The 19,743-nt window shown below is 35.5% G+C and overlaps 1 protein-coding gene across 2 annotated transcripts in view; it reads left to right on the top strand.

The window, feature by feature from the left end:
* Positions 1–19,743, top strand: part of KCNIP4 (potassium voltage-gated channel interacting protein 4) — a 1,158,426-nt gene that overhangs the window by 968,757 nt on the left and 169,926 nt on the right. The window lies entirely within an intron of this gene.

The following is a 19,743-nucleotide window of genomic DNA, read 5'->3' on the forward strand; positions in this document are numbered from 1 at the left end:
AGTGTAGGAATGGGAATTGGAACTTGGAAAAAAATAAGAACAGCCTAAATAAAGTAGTAGAATAGGGATAAAGATACCTTGATACACTTTTAGGAGGTAGGATTGACATGAGGCACGGTTGCATGGGAGCTAAGAGTCTAGAAAAATTCCTAGATTCTTAGCTGAGGAACAAAGGTCAGTATTTAAAAGAGGTCAGAAGCTGGCTGTAAGAGGTCACCATAATTATGGTGACTTCCGTTTTGAATATGTGGAGTTTGAAGTCCTGTGAGCTACTTAGAAAGGAATATCTCAGTGACTTCTTCATTTTCTCCATGTATCCCTGCAACAATCTAGCCTCTATTGTGGGTGGATAGTGTCTCCAGAAAATTCATGGGTATGTGACTTTATTTAGAAATAACGTCTTTGAAGATGTAATCAAGTTAAGATGACGATACATGGGTTTGGATGGACCCTACATTCAATGACTGGTATCCTTATAAAGAAAGGGAGATTTTGAGACACAGAGGCATGGATGAAACAGACACATAGGGAAAAAAGCCATGTGAATACAGAGGCAGAGACTGGAGTTATGCTACCACAAGCTAATGAATTACTGGAGCCCCTGGAAAAGGCCAGAAATGATTCTCCCCTTGAGTCTTTGAAGGGAGTACAGCCTCCCGGAGCCTTGATATCAGATTTCTGGCCTCCAGAAGAGTGAGAGGATGGATTTATGTTGTTTAAAGCCACTGAGTTTGCAGTGATTTGTTTGTTACAGAAGCCCTAGGAAAGTAATAATGCCTTCTTCCTAGCTTTCATTTTCTTTGCAGTACTTAGGGCACACTGATAAACAATTTTTTTAATGAGTATATTGTCCATTTCTCTTCACTAGAATTTAAGCTCCATGATGGTAGAGATTTTTATGTGTATTTTTTAATTCATTGCTATATCAGTAGTGCTTATATATGTGTGGATTAAGGAGAGAAACATATCAATGACAGAACTTGAGGGAACATGGATATTCAAATTTAAGGGTAGTAGAAATAAGACAAATCCCAAGTACAGATCGAGAAAGAATGGACAAGGATTTGTGAGAGGAAAACCAGGAAGATGTAGTGTAAATAAATCAAGAGGGGGGGAAATTCAAGGAGGGAAGGTCACACAATGCAAAATGATTTGGTGAGCTGAGAAGAGATATGGAACGTCTTGAGGAACTTTGGAAGAGAAGTCCAGAAGTGTGGTAGCCTGAACTTCTGATGCTAGATGCCAGCAGATAGAGGAATAATTTGTTCTAATTTGCTAAAATATGAGAGGCCTAAATGTGTGTACTTGGTGGGGGCAGGCAGGAACAAATGGACAGGGAAAACCTAAAAGAAGAGAAAACCAAGTAGATCTATCTTACAAGCTCCATTCCACTTTAAATGTTTACTCCATCTATATCATAACTTCTTAGATTTGCCTTCTAAAATTTTCACCATTTATATAGGAGGGGTCTTTTTTATGTATATTTTCCATACTTCAAACAAGTGCTTGTTGCTGATCTCTCAGATGGCTCTTAACTTTATCAAACCTTTCTCTACCTGACTGTGAATATGCAAATAGAGGGGTAGGAATGTATTCCATTGACTGGGAAGGACCCATGATTAACGTGACCAACCATTCAATTTGCCTGAGAATGAGGGATTTCCTGGGACATGAGATTTTGAATGCTGAGATCCTGAGAGACCCTAGATAAACCAGAATGTGGCCACCCTAGCCATGAACATTGATGAGTAATTTTATTCAGAGATAGCTAAATATCTTTCTGTTTTCTGTTCTTTTTAGCTACATGTGGTATCTAAAGCTATAGAGAAAGGAAGGACTGGAGAATTAAAATCAATATGCTTCCAGCCTAAAGTAACCGTTGTTTGGGTTAACATTTTCAACATTTACCAATGTTGGATCTGCTACATCTTACCTTTAAGTTCTTATTCAAATATTATGAATTATAACTACATTGTGATATACTTGATTCTACGTAGGAATCCAATTTCTGTGTCATCCCTTTTGAAAAGCCTTTGTAAATATATCCCCTTCAACAGATAGAGTCAGGTGCCCCTTCTGTGGATTTCCACAGCATTCTTATTAACTTTGAACATTGTATGCCTCAGGTTGCATTGTAAATATTTATTTAATTTTTTTTTTCAACGTTTATTTATTTATTTGGGACAGAGAGAGACAGAGCATGAACGGGGGAGGGGCAGAGAGAGAGGGAGACACAGAGTCGGAAACAGGCTCCAGGCTCTGAGCCATCAGCCCAGACCCCGACGTGGGGCTTGAATTCATGGACCGGACCGCGAGATCGTGACCTGGCTGAAGTCCGACGCTTAACCGACTGCGCCACCCAGGCGCCCCTGTAAATATTTATTTAATTGTATTTATCTCCCACTGGAACATGAGATTTGATCCAAGATTTATATTCTATCTGTACTGGGCATTTAATAAATACTAGTTGGATTAGCTAGGTTCTACTCTGTATAAATAATCATTCCAAGTGTGGCAAAGGGTACTCAGACTATGAGAACTTCTCTAAATTGCAGTCATACTGGGGCTCCTGGGTGGCTCAGTTGGTTAAGCACCTGACTTCAGCTCAGGTCATGGTCTTGAAGTCCATGAGTTAGAGCTCCACATCGGGCTGTCTGCTGTCCGCACAGAACCTGCTTCAGATCCTCTCTGCCCCTCCCCTAGTAGTGCATACATGCTCTCTCTCTCTCTCCCTCTCTCTCAAAAATAAATAAGCATTACAAAATAAATAAATAAATAAATTGCAGTGATACAGATTCATAATTTTTAAAAGCAAAGATTATATTTTTTCCATAATTAATTAAACATATAATGACCTGGTAAAACTTCTTCTGATTTATTTATATTAATTTATAACATATCAAAAATTTTTTAAATTGATTTATGTGAAGATCATTAAAAGCTTAAAGTTAAAGCTATACTTAAGCATGTTTTGACAAGTAAGCTGCAATTTAAAAAGAATAAAATGTGATGAAATTGGAACTCTTAGAAAATTTGTATTTTCTAAGCATAAGATAGTATAATCTATAGGCTTTACATAGTTTTAAATGTAACACTGAAATGCCATTAATTAGAGCACATTCTGAAAATAATACATTCCTTTGAACATATTTTATGACTTATTCTTCTCTGTGTCCAATTACACACATGCAAATACACACACACACACAAAATTCTTAGTTTTAGTTTTAATATTTCTTTCTGTTCCTTTTAGAATTGAGTAAGTTATTCCCCTGGAAATAAATCATGTCTTCAATTATTAAAAAGCCCTAGAAACAATAGACATTTTAATATAACACTGCTTAGAATTATAGTTTAAAAATATATGCTGCTGTATTGTCTTTTAGCTTTAAAAATACCAAGTATAGAGAAATGTGGCATTTTCTGTGCCACTGAAACCGCTCAGTTGTATACAACTGAAATGGTATTAGGACATTATGACTAAATCCCACACATTTTAATTTAAACTGCAATAAATACTCAAAACAAACAGCTAGAATTCAGTCTCAAATCCTCCTCCAGAAGGCAGAATGCTGGCAAGAAATATTTTGCCTTTGCTTTTTTCTTTCATAATAAAGCTACTCCATGAAGAGATTAATATTGCATCAAGGAAAAACCTTTTTACTTTTACCCACCTGTTATCATATTTCAAAGAGCCGCAAATAAAAAAAAAACCCATAATGGTCTTCAAAATATTTTAAGATAGGGATAAATAGCCTCAAATTCTAAACACTGTAGTCCCACCAGCTATAGGCCCTATCACAGCTGCAAGGGAAACAGCAATTTAAATATTTTATTCCCACACGCTTCTTTCTCCTGGTCTGTTGACTAAAATAATCACTCACTTTCTTGGATAAAGGCCATCCAGCCATAGTCCCAAAATAAAACCAGCAAGAATATCTTAAGAAAAACACAACAAGATTGCATTTTGATACTAATTGTTGATTTTGTAGCTTCTTGATTTGTTTAGAGAGGTGTAAGAGTTTATTTTTGGCCACACAATCATTCCCAAGGGCCAAATGCTACATTATTTGAGCAGGAGAGACTAAGCCAAAAGCATAAATTTCATACTATAACAAGAAATCCAGGAGACCCTGTTCTAGATTCAGTAATTTCTAGGAAAGTCAGTATGTTGGATTGATTCATGTAGAAACTCAACTACAAAAACTTCAAATGCCCCATGGCTGTGCCTTACTTTACAAAATCTCAAAAACACTAAATTCTGAACTTAGGGGATCGATGACTTAAGAAGTGAACTTTATAAATGGATTTCTCACTTTCCTAAATGGTTCTGCAGAGACTGGCTTTAAACTGTAGGCTTCAAAATTGATAAAAACACAGGGACACAATATATGAGGTACTTTTCAGGAATGCAGCCACAGTTGTCTTGCATGGTATATGCATTTAAAATCACCTCTGATTCCTTTGTGATGAGCAACAAAATCAAAAAGTAAGGCATGCAAATGATGTTATTAACCCATGCATTATCCAGACTTCCCTTGCTTTCTGCCCAGGAAAGGGGAGGGGAGACAGAACCCCATTGTATTCTTCCTTTACTCTCTGTACTCCTCACTCTCAAGCTTTCCTTTCTTTATAAAGCACTGCAAAGACCCAGAAGCCCAGGCCTTTCTTACATGAACACTCTTAGGTGCTATGTAGAAAACAGTAATCATACAGTCCCAAGACTGCTCTCCATAGAAAGGCCTCCTACAGAGTTGACCCTGTCTGGTGTCTGGGAATGTGGATTTCAGAAGAATTCCCTTCATTTCCTAATTGCTAAGAATAGCTCACTGTTCCTGAACTGTATGAAAATTATGATTTGTAGCAAACACCTGATTTCCTTCTAAGAGTCTGAAATCTTCGTATATCCCAAACTAGTGTCTATATGACCTGCTCCCTATAGAATCCTTGGGAGCTGTGTCTTTAATGAGCTTTCCAGGTAGACAACAATTCAACATGTTATCACAACTCATTCTGGGAAAACTAAGTGTGTCCCATATGACTCCATTGGGAGAGGACTGTTGGATGCTTGCATCTGGTTTTCTCTGGACTTTGCCCAAAGTGCCTTTCACCTTTGTTAATTTTCTTTTGTATGCCTTTGTTGTAATAAATCATAGCCATGAGTACAACTATATGTTGAGTCCTGTGTGTGCTCTCAGTGGATCACCAAACCTGGGGGTGTCTTTGGGAGTTCCAACAGAAGTATCTGTGATAAAAAATGTAAAGGCATTTTAATATATTATAGAGTCAGATGACTGAAACCAAATATGAAGAAACAATAAGTCATGGGTTAAGTACACCCTATATGCTAGGAGCTACACAATGAAAATAAGATGCAATCTTTGATCTTGAGGAGGAACATGCAGTTGAGTATATAACAAGATACCACAAAACTACAAATATATGGAATATATTGGAGCTTAATTCAGTGCTGTTGTCAACTTTGAATGAAAGAAATGTTTAAAAATGCAGCGTTAAAGCTGAGTGAATCAGACAGGGCTAGACATTGCTTCTATCCATTCTCTTTTCTTCCTCACTAACAGAACACCAATTTTAATTGGGAAGCAATGTGCCTACAGAAAATATCCCATCATCTGGACTTTTTTTGCCATTAGAGATGGTCATATGACACACGGCAAACAATGAGCTACAAGTGATAATCTGCTGGGTAGAATTTTCAGGTGCACTACTGTTTTCCTAATTAAAATGGAAGAGTAGGAGGAACAGACTCATTCAAATGTGCTTTTCCTCCTTCAGCCATTCCCTTTCTTTCTTTCCAAACAGGATAAAGTGACAAGAAGATGGGAAGGGTGGGGTGGAAATTCACAAGCTGACACAATAGTTGGGTTCCTTGTGTGAACTTCACATTTGTCTCAAATATGACCATGTCACTGGTCTGCTCATGGCTTTAGCTTTGTGCCAGGTATGATTTGAGGTGTTTTCTCTTGCAAGTAAATGAGAAAATAAAAATGCAACTTGTGACTGTAGATAAAGACAAGTTTTTAGCAAACACACTGGGATTTATACATGCAAATGATTCTTGGCCTTTAATGAGACAACCATGAAAAACTGTTCTCTGATTTTGATGAAACTGACAGAATCTTTTGATAAATTACCCTTTTGAAATGGTTTAAAAAGCCAGTTTATAACCCAAGGAGGAAATCCATCTTACTTCATATTCACACTCAAGGAAAAACAAACAAACAAACAAACAAACAAAAAAACAATCCTCTCGCAAATTCAACTATGGACTATATATATATATATATATATTTCAAATGTTAACTGTTCTTTAATTATATATATATATATATATGTATATATACATATATATATATATATATATATAGCATTTCTTAAGTTTGTCAGAGATAGCTTACAGTTTTACATCAGGAGAATAAAACATATCGAATAAATTGTATAAAACATATTTTTAAAGAACAGTTAACACTCTTGAAAGAATTCCACATCTTGGACTCTACAGATCTTGCAAGAAACATTTCTAGGTAGTTGTCTTATTTAGTTATTCCACATTTTGATTCGTATAGAGTGCTTTAGACTGTTTAAGAACATTTCCATGTGTTACTGTTAATTTTCATATTTAGTATCATTTTTACAGAGAAGAAAAGTGGAGCTCAAAGACATTTATGTAAATTTACCAGGGTCCCAAAACTAATGTAGTCACTAAACTAAGCCTAAAATGTTGATCTGCTGCATCCAAATCCACTGTTTTTTTAACCAATATTCTTTTATTTTCTCACATCCCCTAAAATAATTTTGAGCAATTCTGTAACACCCCTGCACATTTTTAATTGAAATCTAGAATTTTTTCATCATAACTTTTAATTACTGTAGCTATAGATATTATAATTTCCAATATGCTGCAAATGTAGATATTTTAAAATGAAATGTGTTTCATCCCTCTTTTAAATATATGAAGTTGAATCTAACTGCTGTAGCAAATTGATACCCATCATGCATCCATTATTTTTCTTAAGAGGTAGAAATGCTTATCTTTTTTCTTTACTTTTTCTGGAGACATTTATATAAATATAACACGTACATTTTTTATGGTTGAAAGACTTTTATTCATCATGCTATGATATTTCTCTGAAGAAAAATATGTATATGAAATGCAATTTTGTTTTAAATTTTTTTCAACAGTTTAGTTGAATAACAATCATTAAGAGTATTGATCAAAATAATTTATTTAAAAATTTAAAAGTAATTAAAACAAAAGAACAAAATTTTCTTGGAGTGCTGTCTCTTGGTTCACATATCTATGGAAGACCCATACTAAATACGCGAATAAGAAAGGACTCATTATCAATCATAGTCCTCCTTTACATTCTTACGGATGGATGTAAGGTGCTAAAAATTTTGCTCGTAAATAGTAATGACACCTCAACTCATATAGTGCTTATTACTAGGCATAGGTCCAAATGCTTGCTGTTTTGTTTAACCCATTTGGTCCTTACTACATAGCTCTATGAAATGTCATACTCTTTCTGTTTCCTTTATATAATTTTTAAATTTTGTAATTTTAAAATACTTATGTTTATGCTTATCATTTTGATCTCTCTGAGCTTCGATTTCTTAATGTAAACTGAGATAATAACATTACCTACCTCACAGAGTTATTGTAAAGGTTATATGAATTGATATATCTGAAGTGTCTAGATATTAGTGCTAGCTGTTAGAGTTTAAAATCTAGGCATATAGAAGGTGATAAACTGCCCATGGTCACACAAGTAAGTAAGCAGCTGAGTCGGAATTCAGCCAGAGTGTGGCTCTGTATGGCCCCTTTAAAGTGCAGCAAGTAGATTGGAAAGGAATGAGTTTTGTTGAAATCATGTTATAATTGTTGGAACTCCAATTTATTTGCCAAAAATCACCTAATGATTCATCATAAAAATCAGTTTTGATGATTCTATCAGCTGACAATTTAGTTATATCCTCTATTAATTTTGTTGAAATGAAGAATTAAAAATTGACTTTGAAATGATGTGTTACCCTAGGAATTAACATCCAATGGGGAATGATACAGTAAAACCTTGGATTATGAGTAACTTGTTTTGTGAGTGTTCCAAGATGAGCAAACATTTCTAATAAATTTTAACTTGATAAGTGAGCAATGTCTTGCAATATGAATAGTACCTCATGCCAAACATCACATGATCACAACTGAACCAATGGTTCTTGAAATTTGCTTTGAGGGGCGCCTGGGTGGCGCAGTCAGTTAAGCGTCCGACTTCAGCCAGGTCACGATCTCGCGGTTGTTTCCGATTCTGTGTCTCCCTCTCTCTCTGCCCCTCCCCCGTTCATGCTCTGTCTCTCTCTGTCCAAAAAAAATAAATAAACGTTGAAAAAAAAATTAAAAAAAAAAAAGAAATTTGCTTTGATATATGAGTGCTTTGGATTACAAACTTGTTACTGGAATAAATTATGCTTGCAAACCAAGGTTTTACTGTATATGATATTATCCCTGTAATTGACATTCCGGAGGACTTTACACCCCAGTCATACACCATAGTAAGTTTCTGGAATGGCCAAGAAAATGACTTATTTGTTTTTCAATGGGAAAATGGTTTATGAAGGGGAAGGCATGCAAGGAAAATCAAAACAACTGATTCTTTTAATACTATATGCGCTCCCTAGGACATGTTTGTGTTCATCTCCTCACTCTAAACAACTATACAGTTTTCTGTTATGGCAATCAATGAGAGAGAATATAAATAACATGACATGGTTGCCTGCACCTTATTTATTCCAGGTTGTGCCTTTCAGTGGAACAAATGTAACTAACTGGTTAGTACTGCATTTCCAGAGGCCATCTGTCCTTGCATGGACAGAGGAACCCTTAAATTAAAAGTAGCCTATGTTTTACATAGATTAGTAAATGTTTTGAGGGGTCCTAAAGAGGAGTTCACTATTTTCCCAGGATATTTCTAACAGAATTTATTGGGGAAAAAAAAGGAGAAAGTGTCATTCTTCTCTAGATTAAAAATAACCAAAATTCTCATTGAGAGAGCAAAAGAATATTCTAAATATGGCATAAAACCAGATTTCCTCTAAAAGAAAACACAGTTGTATAGAGACAGAATACATAGGGCAATGATCTATATACCATCATTTGTCTCTAGAAGAAATGTCTACTCTAACTCTACTACATATCCACAACTATTTGTCTGTTCCTTAAAATTACCACCTGAAGTCAAGACATCTGGGAGGTACATAACAATTAATATTTAAAAGACATATTCTTTGCAGATATCAATATTATAGACAACTAACCTGGATTATTGAGAATTCCAGTGGGTTAAGTTATAAGGATCTCTCCACTGTTACTCACTAAATTGATTATCTTACCACTGTGCTCTTATAAACTTGGAAAGTACTCAAATGAAAAGCCATAAATTTCAAATACTACTTTGAGGATGTCAAAGGGAAAGTTTTGGAGAATATCAAAATATTACCTAGATACACAGTCCAGGAAAATTAATTATGTGTCAAAGCAAGTTTATAGCAAAAGATACTTCATTTTGATTAAATCGTGTTGGGTTTTGCCTTAAATTCTACTTTAATAATTAAAAGATTAACAGATCATTATTCTAATAGTTGAAAATTAAGGGAATAGAATAAGATGTTTTTCAATACTTCCTTTTCAAATGGATAATGTTAAATATGTAGTTTGAATATAAATATGTCAAAAGATAAACTTTTTTAGCAGAACTATTCACTGATGACTCAGGGGAAATGGTGGTAACTGTCTTTGGTAAATGTCTGGCATCCATTTATTGATAATGTAACTGATAAGGTAATTTATTGATAATGTAATATTGATATCTCCTGTCTCAAATAGATATCAAAAGTCCCATAAAACAAATGTGGTAGAGATGACCATTCATTAATTTTAAATTTGTTAACATAACCACCTGAACTTTCTAGAAATTAATTATCATTTTTATTTCAGACATATAACATGTTTCACAAGGACCACACACACACAAAAGAATATTGTGCAATTGTAATCACAGTTTTTTATCATTTCAATCCCACAATTCCACTTTCTAAAACCAAATAGTGAATACGAAGAGTTCAAATATTTCCTAAGTGTTGTGATTCCAAGTAGTTTTATTTATAAATATGACTTTCTCTATTTCACTGGCTGTATTTAATAAAAAGGAACATGATATAGTAAACACATACATCTTCCACTTATTATCAGGTGACCTTGCCAAGTAAATTGACTTCTCTGAGCCTTTGTTTCCTTATCTACATAGCTACCTATTTCACAGGATTATTGTGTGGCTCTAACAAAGAAATGTACTTGAAATTACTATGAACAATTTAAAGCACTACAGAAATCTATACATTTAAATACGGGTCATCATAAATTCATACTGCATCTCTTTTGGTTCAAAAATTGCAAAATTGGTTTTAAAATGGCAGCTAAAACAACCTTATTTGTATCATTCTCTATCTATCATGTCTTTCAAGTGTTTAACACTTGGTGTTATCTGAGATTCTTCTCCCTCCAGTCTTGTCAATTTTGCCTCAGGAGCACCTCTTGAATCTAGTATCTTTCTATATTCCCAATACCAATGCCTAGTTTACCTTTTCATCCACTCTTGCCTTGTCTGTAGACACAGCCCCTTGTCTACTGTTCCTATTGCAATGATTTTTCATACTCAAGTTCTTCCTGCACCCTGCTGCGAAGGTTATCTTCTTAAAAATGCAAATAGATCATTTTTATTCTTACTGACTATTTTCCACAGGAAGTAAGACCTGACCCTTCCATGTATCATTTATGTTCATCGAAATCTACCAAATTTAATCTTAGGCACACTTTGCCTCTCCTACTGGGTATCCTTTGCCCCAGCCATTTTGAAATTTACAATTCCACAAACTATGCCTTTTTATGATTTTCAACTTATGCTAGGTTATCCTTTCTATGTAGAATGTTCTCAATGTGACAGGATTGTATAAAGATAGAAATGAAAGCATTTCAAGTTGAAAAGTATTGTAATATGAAATTATTATTAATGCTATTGTACAAATCTTAATAATTTCAAAAATCTTAGCCCACACATTCAATGACAATTTTTTTTCCCTAATCTCTATCTGTAGGACTGCGCAGGAATAGTCTAGCAAGTCACTTAGCTCACCGGAATTTAACAATCTTATAAAATGAATAGTTTTAAAACTGAATAGCTTTGGCAAAATAGAATATTCAAATAGGCTTCTCCCTCATATCTCTTGAAAATTGCATATAATTGCATATAATTTGATGTTATAAATTTCAGTGCATGAAAATTACATTCTGAAATAATTTAATTAGTTAAGAATGGTATAATGATACTATGCTTTTCATTTTTTATAATCCCTTTATTTAAAATGGCCTAAGGTCCTTTAACAAACATTTCTATGATAGAAATATGGAGGCAGCAGTTCCTCCTCAGACTTCAAAGCAAGGTCCTGGGAAACGAAGATGAGACTTTACCACACATATAGAGTGATGTGCAAGGTTGAAAATGAGTTTCTGAGGCCAGTTTCACAAATGATGAGTGATGGAGGAATGGAGCCAGGGATAATGATAATGCTTTAGGAAACATTCATTGAGCATCACCCATGCACTAGGGTCGTGAGAGTCATTTGACCCTCAAAACAATGCTAAGACATATGTATTTATATTCCTTTAAAAAAAATGAGAGTAAAAAACGATGAGGGACCCAGCCCTGAGGCAAGAGAACAAGGAATTCTCTTTTCATTCAGAACCATCCATTGTATGGCTGCCATGCTCCAGTTAGTGCTGTGGCCTGGAATACAAATGACAGGTACCCCAGAGACCTTGCTCTCCAAGCACAAATGTCTATTGCCTTGACACTCAGGACTGCTTGGCTCCTTTTTCTTACACAGAATAAGGCATGTCAAATTGTAAAATATGATAGATCTGTTATTGTTATTTTTATCACTATTATTATTTTTTTCTCATTCATCTACCCTGCTGTTAATCCTGATGAACTTTACTTTCTTGAACATTTTCTGAAATAGAGTAAAAAAGAAAGTAGATAGAAAATAGAGAGGTTTTTCCTATTATTGGACCTTTACACCTGGCTGCCTTCTCTGAGCACCTTTGTATGACAGGACCTTGGCAAAAGAGAACATTAGCCGACAATATCTGCACTCCAGATTGTATCTTATTATACTTGGCCTACTTTCCACTGACCTTTTTTCTTACAGATTTGGTTTTCCCACTGTTTAGACTTCCCTTGTAGATTTTCTGGATTGAGCCTGGACTCAGTTATATACTCCCTGGTTTTGATGCAAAGTGCATTTTTGATAAGAGACTACCTTCTCCAGTTCTAAACCATGAAATCTAAGAAGGAAGATTCAAGTGAGTGGAAGGGAGAATAGAAGAAAGAAAAGGAGGCAAGATGAGACGACTCTGGCTAGACTGCAAGCTTCAGGAGGGTGGGGAACGTGGCTGTTGTGTTTACTACTGAATTCCCAGTTCCTAGCACAGCATCTGAATCCATAGGAATTCAATAAATATGTGTTGAAAACAAAAGGCAAATCCAGAAGAGCCAATGGAAGGTTCAGGATTACAGAATACTTTTCATATTCTCAGAGGAAATACTATGAAAATCCATGCCTCCTCCCAAAAAATTTTGAAAGAGAAAAAAAGAAAATGGATAGACTTGGTTCAGCATCAATCCATGCCACATACAGCTTGATATACTACTATATCCTATAGCCACGAATTCTTTAATATCAGAGAAGCCAATTTCTACCAAGCATATGAAGGGTTTCTTCATGTGTACTTAAAATAAAGACTAACATAGAGTACAAAAAAGAAGTAAGCTGGCTAATAACTTCCTGGTTGAGAGGTTATGAAGCCCTGGAACATTTTACAAAGGAAGCTTCTGTCAGATTAGCACCCCATCTCTTTGATGGTTTGGCAGAGTTGTCCTGTCTGGAGGCAAGAGTGGAGGTGCGCTTGCTCAACATCACTTTCAACTCTGTGGCTTAGTGATTTTTGAACAATTCATCCTAACATAATTCACAGGGAAGAAAACTTGCACCAAAAATGTTTCAGTACTTTTGCCTTTAATAATGCCTGAGGTCTTTCTTGGAAAAAAAAGGAACATGAAAACTAAAAAGGATTACCTGCAGACAATTATAGCTGTGTCAGTGAAAATTAGCCCCAATCCAGAGAGCAGGCCAAGTTGGCTATGTTAAAACAAAAGGGTTCCAACATGGTAGTCTTTTTGACATACTTAAGTCAGTTGGCTGACTAAAAGAGTTTTTTTCATAGGAGAATCATACTTTAACTCTCTCTTTCTATAATTTATTCAAGAATGCTTGAATTTAGGGAGATGATCTGTTGAGCAGAGAACTCCCAAAATTCTTAAGTGGATATTGCAAGTTTTCTCTTGCCTAAGAGAAAGCAAGATGGAGTTCTACAATAAAGCATATTTTTTATATAGCCATCAAGTATTTCTGAGTTGTTACTACTACACGTACTATGCTGGGTTTTAAGGGGAAGAGACCAAAGCATGATTTCTGTCCTCCAGAAGCAACTAGTCTAGGAAAAGAGATACCCAAATAAATATCAGTTCATTCTGAGACAAATCTCTTTTTGGTTCATGGAAGGTAATTGTTATAAAACTGTTCTTCATTTCTACAGGCTGTAGAAAAAAGCAATTAACATTTAGAATTAATATTATGAGATGTTTTTAGTGATTTCAAATCAAAGCCCCAGTGTTCCTTCATGTTAACAAAATTCCCACCTAGGAACATTCTTTGTGTCCCTCAAGTAGTTGAAAGATTGGTATCAACATGGCTTATTATCCCTAGACTTTCCAGTACTTTCTCGTAAGTCTCAAATAATAATTAAAAATCAACTCCCAAACCATCAGCAACAACAACAATGATATTTATTTAGCATCTTCTGCATGCTAAGCATTGTACTGGTACTTTCAAGTACTGTTTCAAATTATGACAAGAAATCTACCAAATGAGCATTACTTCTTGTTGAATACAGACTCAGAGAAATTATATATCATCTCTGAAGTCATATATCTCAAAAGTATCAGTGCCAGAATTCAAATTCCAACTTACTTGGAATGTGCTCACACTGCACTGGACCATTCTACCTTTTCAGAATCTTCAACTTTTTTTTTTAAGACCTGCTTTCCTCTTTTTCTTCTCTTATGCCCTGCTGTAGAATAGGCCCTCACTAGCCTCTTTAAGGAACAGAGGCATAAATAGAAAGAAGGAACAAGCTGCTTACTGATTTGAAAGCAGATCATTCCACAGAGAAGTCAGAGCAGGTGCTATACCTGTGTCAGTAGGGTAGATAGAGGATCCAATAACTTGAAAGAGTGCTAAAGAGATTTCCATATAAAAGAAGGAGGGCTTGGTACAAGAGAACCTTTAACAATAAACAGAGTATGATTACTATCTCAAGAGCAATGGAAAAGCACTGAAAGGGTTGGATTGAATTTGGGATGAGAATGAGTTTTAATCAGATTTGTCTTTCAAACATGGCCTAATCAGCCTGGAGATGCCATTTGAGGCTTTAGACCATCTCCCAAAGTCCCAATCCTGGTTCATTTCATTCTTCTTCTTTCTCAGAAACCCTTATTTCCTTTCTTTCAGGACAGTGTCTCCTATGTGGTTTTATCATTTTCTTTTTTTTTTAATGTTTATTTATTTTTGAGACAGAGAGAGACACAGCATGAGCAGGGAAGGGGCAGAGAGAGAGGGAGACACCGAATCTGAAGCAGGCTCCAGGCTCCGAGCTGTCAGCACAGAGCCCGACGCGGGGCTCGAACTCACCAACTATGAGATCGTGACCCGAGCCGAAGTCGGACGCTTAACCGACTGAGCCACCCAGGCGCCCCTCCTATGTGGTTTTATAAACATTAATGTGCATAAGTCACCTGCTCCTACTAGACCAGAGCTGGTCTTGATCACCTCTGCATTCTAGGGCAAGACACAGAGGGTACTCAATGCATGTTTCTTAAAACAATGTGGAGAAAATTTTAAAACTACAGGTACGCACTCTCTGGAGAAACGAGTTGAAACAAGAGTCCTTTGACAACTATAAATGATAAATAGAAGATAGTCAGTGGCAGAACCCTCCTCCCGACCCCACAGTTGGAAAAGAAAAAGGAAGAAAAGGGAAGGGAAAATAAAAAATGACTGGAGCTCAGCAAAAACAGTTTAGCTCAGGACATTGGAAAAGATAATCGCATCAGACGATATTAGAAAAGGGGTAGTCCATTATGGATTTGGCTTAAGTGTTGCTGCAGGACAGTTAAGACTCAGAACAAAAGGCTTTGATAACTGAACAGCCATGCTTTCTATGAGCAAGACTTTGCTCCAAGGGTTGGAGCAGCAAAGAGGAATTTTAAACTAGATTTCCATTTAGCTCACATAAACCACATCCAGAACATGCTGTGATTGTAAGTACTGTTATTTCTGATTTTTTGAGTGGATGCTAAGGGCTACCAATTAAACTGAACTTCTGAAATTCTTTTGAACTCATCTATTCACGGAAAATTCATTTTCCCTTCCCCACTGTGTCGCTCTTCTATTTTATAGTACTATTTCCTCCCTTCATCCTTGGGTTGCACACAGAAACCACATATGTATTTTCTATTAGTGGGTGAATCTACTGAAGCTCTCCTGAGAGAAACAGGCAACATCACGACGATGTTACGGGATGAACCAAGTGTACCATGACAACCACAGAAAGATAAACACTTCTAAAAAGCCACTCTGGGGGCATCTAGACAGGAAATGTTAGTGGAGGTCAGAGAAAAGAGATCTTTGGGGCAGGAATAATCAAAAGAGCCTGAGGGAGTGGAGAGAACATATTATAAGAGAGGTGATTCTGAGCGGAGGTGGACAGAGCTGGTTGTGGTAGGACCACAAAGAAGCTTGATGGATGGTAGGGCCAGGGGAACACTGCAAATTGAACTCATTTGTCCTGTGCCCTAAACTCTCTCCCTCAGGAATGAACTCAAGAATATATATTTGGGAGCCTAACAAAATGTCTTCCCCTTATCCAATTATGTGATAAAAGAACCTAAAAGAGGAAATTTTAAAATTCGGCTTGAAAAGGCTTTTCAACACCTGTGTGCCCAGAGAAATTTTTTTCTTGCATTAAATAAATTCAATCTCATTCATTCCTTGCAATGTTAAACTCAGGGAAAACACTTTATCAAGCTTCTGTATAAAGGAGACAAGATTAGAGTGATTTCATAATGACAAGTCTCTTCTAAATATTACATCTAAAGTCATAAAATCTTTACTTCTTCACTGATTAGTAGGATTAAATACTATTGTGTTTCAAATCCTATATGTGTGTGTGTGTGTACCCATACATACTTCTTTTTTACTCTACATTAGACAACACCAAATCCCTTATTTGACAAAGAAGAAACTTTATTTCCCTGAGTGGCTTGAAGCTTATTTTAGTGAAATGCTGTTTTAGAAAAACCTACCGACTATATAGGTATTTCCTTCACTTTGCAGAAAGAAAATTCATTTGTTGTATTCACTGATACATTTTTAGTATGCTCTCTGTAGGGCTTACATAAATAGCAATTTCTTCTTTGTTTCTTTTTGCCCAATCTGAAAATATATACCTCAAAGCAAATATTTTCATGGTTTTAATTTTCTTTCTGGAACTCATCCTCCCTAAAAATAAGTAATGAGCCATTTTCTCATCTTGCTTTGCACTCCTGCTGGGTAGATCTGAGGGTGAACTTCAAAGAGCATTGCTATGACTCAGTTGTAAGAACTGGTGCATAGGACAGCAAACTGAACTCATTTGAGTGTAATATTTTCTTTCCTGGGGCACATAAGAGAAATATTCATGTTGAGAATGAACAACATTTGTTGGCACTTCAAAAAATATATGTCATGCTGGAAGATTATAAACTGATGAGTAAGAGTCATTTGAAGAAAGAAAACTACAGGATAGGGAATACCAGCTATCATAGAACTTTTTTTCTCCCTAGACTCTGTCGCTGCAAGGATGTGTAAGCAATCTTTCAGGGATATAAAAGGTCCAGGACTTCTCAGGGAATTATTATCTCTCAGAGCTTTCTGTTAATTCCCCAAAACTCTAGTATAAAGGCAAGTTTGTTTCTTTCTACACTCAACATAAGCAAATGCATTTCTTAGAAGAAGCAGATTACAACATGCTGGGTGTATCATCCAACCAAAAGGGCTGGTCACCGTTTTGACCATTTCTATACTATTTGGCGAAACATGTTGTTACCAGACTACATTTGAACTGTTGACTCCTTAAGAGGCATGCTATGACTCCCATTAGACCCTGGGGCCGGTCATTTGGAAACAACAAATATCTAAGTGCCTATAGTGATGGAATATAGGATACAATGCCAAAGAGATATAGCTGATAATAATAATTAATGATAATAACAATATAATGTAATATGATACTATTGCCTTATGAACAATAGTTAATTTATTACTTACTTATTAAATACCTGGTCTGTTCAGAGAGCTTTGAAAAGAACTAACTCAGAAAATCCTCACAATAACTTTATGAGCTAAGTATACCGTTATCACCATTTTACAGATGAGGAAACCGAGGCCCAGTGAGATTAAGTAACTTGCCCACAATCATTCACCTTGAGAGGAATCACCTAGGAAGGCACTGTCTCTACATCTCTACCACTCCACTAAATTGCCTGTAAATTGCCCCGCACCCATGATCAGTCACTCCCCATTCTCCCCTCCCCTCAGCTCCTGGTTACCACAAATCTACTGTCTGTCTTTATGGATTCGCCTATTCTGGACATTTCGTAAAAATGGACTCATGTGTGGCATTTTGTGTCTGGCTTCTTTCAGTTGGCATGATGTTTTCAAGATCCATCCATGTTGTAGCATGAATCGCTATTTCATCCCATGGAGTGATATTCAACTGTATGAATTTACCACATGTTGTTTACCCATTTATCAACTGATGGACGCTTTGGTTGTTTACACTTTTTGACTACTATGAATAATGCTGCCATGAATATTCATGCACAAGTTTTTATATGAACATATGTTTTCAATTCTCTTGGGTATATACATAGGATTGGTATTGCTGGGCCATATGGTAACTCTATGTTTAACTTTTTAAGGAACTTTTCAACTGTTTCCCAAAGTGGCTGCACCATTTTACATTTCCACCAGTAGAAATGAGGGTTCCAATATCTCTGTATCTTCCCTAACAATTATTACTGTCTACCTTTTTTATGATAGCTAGGCTGGAGAATATAAAATAGTATCTTACTGTGGTTTTTAAATGAACTTCCCCAATGACTAATGATTCTGTACATCTTTTCATTTGCATACTGACTGTATATCTCCTTTCAGAAAATATCTATCCAAATCCCTTTTCTGTTTTAAAAAATTAGTTTGTCTTTTTATTCCTGAGATATAAGTGTTCTTTATACATTCTGGATACTTGGTCCTTACCAGATATATGATTTGCAAAACTATTCTCCCATTTTGTGAGTTATCTTTTTTTCTTTTTTCTGTTTTTTTTTTTTTTGATGGTATCATTTGAAACACCAAAGATTTTTTTTTTATGGCATTCAATTTATTGATTGCTTTTCCTTTAGTTGCTTGTGCTTTAGGTGTTATATGTAAGAAACCTAACCCAATGTCAAGAAGGTTTACACCTGTATTTTCTTTAACGAGTTTCATCATTTTAGCTCACATATTTAGGTTTTTGAGTTAACTTTGGCATATGATGTTGGTTATGGGTCCAAATTCATTCTTTTGTATATGGATATATGGGTCATCCCAAGATCACTTGTCAAAAGAAATTCTTTTCCCATTAAATTATTTTGGTATCCTTATAAAAAGAAAATTAAAAAACAAAAACAAAAGCAACTAAATGTAAGTGTATGGAGTTTCTCCTGGACCCTGGCTTCTATTCCACTCACTTATATGTCTGTACTCTGGCCAATACCACACAGCCTTGATGTCTATAGCTTTACCAAGTTTTAAAATCCAGACTTGTGAGTCTTGCAACTTTGTACTTATTTTTGAAGATGTTTTAAAGGTATCTTGGGTTCCTCACATTTTCAGTTCAATTTTATGAGCTGCTTGTCAATATGTATAAAAAGCCAGCTGGGAATTTGACAGGGATTGTAATGAGTCTACAGATCAGTTTGGAGGTATTACCATCTTGGAAGTAGTGTCTTCTACTCCATAAATATGAAGTATCATTTCAGTTATTTAGGTCTATGATTTCTTTCAACAACATTTTATAATTTTCAGCGTTAAGTCTTTCACTTCTGCTGTTAAACCTATTCCTAAGCATGATATTCTTTTCATAAAGAATATGTTTATTCTGTAAATGGAATTCTTTTCTTGATTTTATTTTTGAATTGTTCATTGCTACTGTAGAGAAATACAATTACATTTTGTATACTGGCTTTGCATGCTGTGACCTTGTTGGACTCATTTATTAACTGTAATTGTTTTTTGGTGGATTCTTTCATATTTTCTATACAGCAGATAATACCATCTGAAAATAGAGATAATTTACATTTTCCTTTCCAATACCAATTAATCTGAGATTTGAAACATATGTAGAACTTAACCTGGAAGATAGGCAGAGAAGTAATTCTAATTAGAGTCACAAAAATATAAAATAATCTG

Source organism: Lynx canadensis, chromosome B1 (assembly GCF_007474595.2).
Source record: "Lynx canadensis isolate LIC74 chromosome B1, mLynCan4.pri.v2, whole genome shotgun sequence".
Taxonomy (NCBI): Eukaryota; Metazoa; Chordata; class Mammalia; order Carnivora; family Felidae; genus Lynx; species Lynx canadensis.